Here is a 3,467-nt window from a genome sequence, read left to right on the forward strand (position 1 = left end):
ACCATATATATGACTGTCAGTGTCTTGATTTGTCGTCGTGTTCCCGTGCTTATCGCATACCTCGTTGTTATTACCGCGCCGAAGCACTGTTGTCCTGGTCGAATATCATGGGTCGTGAACCAACACCACCTCAACCCCTATTGCAGAGAACCACCAATCTTCGCCGACTGATGCCGAGTTTCATGTATCCCTCGAATCACTAGATCCCAGCCCGACATATTACTCTCGTTTCCTGATGAAATAGTCTTTGACTTTCCGCCAACTTACGTTGTAGCATCTCCGTCATTGGGTGAAGTCTTCCATCATACTCTAGCTCTACCTTCAACATGACTTCATGATAGATGATCGGTCCACCCTCACGGCCGTTGGCTTTGAGCTCCGGTGTGTACACATTCTTGAATTGAACACGTGCCATCGCCATGTCAAAGCGCACAAGTCCGCAGACCTGCACCACATGCTTCCGCGTCCATAAGTCGGTCACTATCAACATCACGCTCATATGCCATCGTTTCTGAAATCCGCCATCTTCTATTTCTGATTGACATCCCCGTGGATCCGCCAGATTGTCCAGGCCACACGCCTTATATGTTTGACTCAGTCAAACTTGTCCACTTCATCTTACACCGTATTGGCCCAGCACATCATCATGTATTGCTCGACGTCTTGTAGAACATGATCCCTACACACGCACTCCAGGCTGCTCCAAGGCTTATGCACATGTCCTTCGCCCCTTGTCGTACACACCCCGAGCACTTCCCGCAAACAAGATCCACCAGAAAAAAATCGTCCTTGGAAACTCGGTCCTGATGGGAGTGCGGCGTTGCAGAGGTGCAACGCCGGGCTCCATTGAGCCCGTTTTGCCAAAATATATATATATATCAAAATATACTTAAAAGTTTCAAAAAATATCAATTTTTTATACAAATACATATGCATGTTCGTCAAGTAGGTAAAAAGCATGTAATTCAATTATTTGCATGCTACACAAAAAAGAGAAATATCTGGCCTAAAAACAACAAAGATAATGCCTATTTTAATCTGTGTATTTATCTTTTTTGTATACACTACATGAGAACATATATGTTCATGAAATTTTATACGCGTCTAACACAAATACACATATATGTATATTTTTTTTCAGATTTTTTCAATATGTGGAAATAGTATTTTCGCTGAAAAAAATAAAGAGCTATGTGAGCTCGGTCTCTGGCGTTGCTTTTTCGGTCCTGGTGGATACTTTCTGCGGAATTTTTCTCTTTTTCTCTTTTTGCTGGTACTTATGTATACGCAGACCATTTTTTGCAGAACTTGTCCCTGATGGCTTTGTGTGTACCTTAGCATAACAAGACCACATGATCCACACGAAATGCTCCAATACACCAAGCATGTATGTGAGGCTTGCTCCATTAACCGGAGTTCACAACTGTTTTTGATGACTAGGAAAAACTTTCCCCTCTCCCTCCCGGGCTACTTGTGCGGGCGGCTCTGAAGGAGCAAACCCTAGCCCAGCAAGCCCTCCTCCCTCTGATTCTCTGGCCGCCACTAGTGCCGGTGGTGGCGGCGGCGGGAGAGAGTGGCGCGGCCCGACAGGCCTCCCTCGCACTGGAGCGACGTCAAATGGAAGGCACGAGTGGTTTGTTTCGGGGTGGCGACGCGCGACGGTGTGCGCATGGTGAGGTGGAGCAGTGGAGGCGCGGGAGTGCGGCGGTCTTCCTGGTGGTGCTGGCATGGGAGGAGGTGGATGCGTCGCGACCGGGCCAGGGTGGCGGCGGCGTAGTGGATCTCAGTCAGGAGCGACGACCGGGAGCCGCTGTGGTGGCTGGGCGTGCGGGGTGTCCTCTGCTGAAGCGGACATGGAACTTGACGTCAGTGTCGTAGGAGATGGAGGGGGTGCTCGGTCAGGATCTGGACCGGTGGTGCCCCGGTGGGTGCTGGTGTTGGTGGCGCTCGGGACCAGGAGTGAGCCTCGGCGCGCTCACCTGTACATGCATCGGCGCGTCTAGTCAGCGCATCTTGGAGGAACTCTGCATTGCCGACAATTCCTGGTCTTGCCGGAGTTGGAGAGGGGTTGAAGCTGCATTGCCGACAATTCCATATTTGCCGGAGGGGGAAAAGGGAAGAGGAAGGAGAGAAGGAAAGGAGGGGCGAACCCCCTCTTTCCCTTCCCCCACTAGGCCTCCTTCCATGGGGGGGGAGGTGCGCCACCCCTTGTGAGCTGGTGTGCTCCCCTCTTATGGCCCATATCTTTCCCCCGAGGGTTCCGGTAACCCCTCCGGTACTCCGATATGTACCCGGTACACTCCCGAACACTTCCGGTGTCCGAATACTATCATCATATATATCAATCTTTACCTCTCGACCATTTCGAGACTCCTCGCCATGTCTGTGATCTCATCCAGGACTCCGAACAACATTCGGTCACCAAATCACATAACTCATATAATACAATATCGCCATCGGACGTTAAGCGTGCGGACCCTACAGGTTCGAGAACTATGTAGACATGACCGAGACACCTCTCCGGTTAATAACCCATAGCGGAACCTGGATGCTCATATTGGCTCCCACATACTCTATGAAGATCTTTATCGTTCGAACCGTTATGACAACATACGTTATTACCTTTGTCATTGGTATGTTACTTGCCCGAGATTCGATCGTCGGTATCTTTGTACCTAGTTCAATCTCGTTACCGGCAAGTCTCTTTACTCGTTCCGTAGTACATCATCCTGCAACTAACTCATTAGTCACTTTGCTTGCAAGGCTTCTTATGATGTGTATTACCGAGAGGACCCAAAGACACCTCTCCAATACTCGAAGTGACAAACCCTAATCTCGATCCATGCCAACCCAACAAACACCTTCGGAGATACCTGTAGAGCATCTTTATAATCACCCAGTTACATTGTGATCTTTGATAGCACACAAGGCATTTCTCCGGTATCCGGGAGTTGCATAATCTCATAGTCGGAGGAATATGTATTTGACATGAAGAAAGCAATAGCAATAAAACTAAACGATCATAATGCTAAGCTAAGGAATGGGTCTCGTCCATCACATCATTCTCCAATGATGTGATCCCGTTTATCAAATGACAACACATGTCTAAACTTAACCATCTTTGATCAACGAGCTAGTCTAGTAGACGCTTACTAGGGACACGGTATTTTGTCTATGTATCCACACATGTATCAAGTTTCCGGTTAATACAATTCTAGCATGAATAATAAACATTTATCATGAAATAAGGAAATAGAAAATGATGACTTTATTATTGCCTCTAGGGCATATTTCCTTCACACATCCCACCATCACAACGATAGTAACATCCTTCATGGCCATGAGCTCAAAGGGAGATACATGTCTAGTTGTAGGTCTTTGTGGGACCTCCTATTCCATGACCTAAGGGCAACTCTAGGTGATTCCTTAGAATTTAGCCCCTCAAAAAGCCTACTCAAACCTTAACT

This window comes from Triticum aestivum, chromosome 4B (genome assembly GCF_018294505.1).
Source record: "Triticum aestivum cultivar Chinese Spring chromosome 4B, IWGSC CS RefSeq v2.1, whole genome shotgun sequence".
In the NCBI taxonomy this organism is placed as follows: Eukaryota; Viridiplantae; Streptophyta; class Magnoliopsida; order Poales; family Poaceae; genus Triticum; species Triticum aestivum.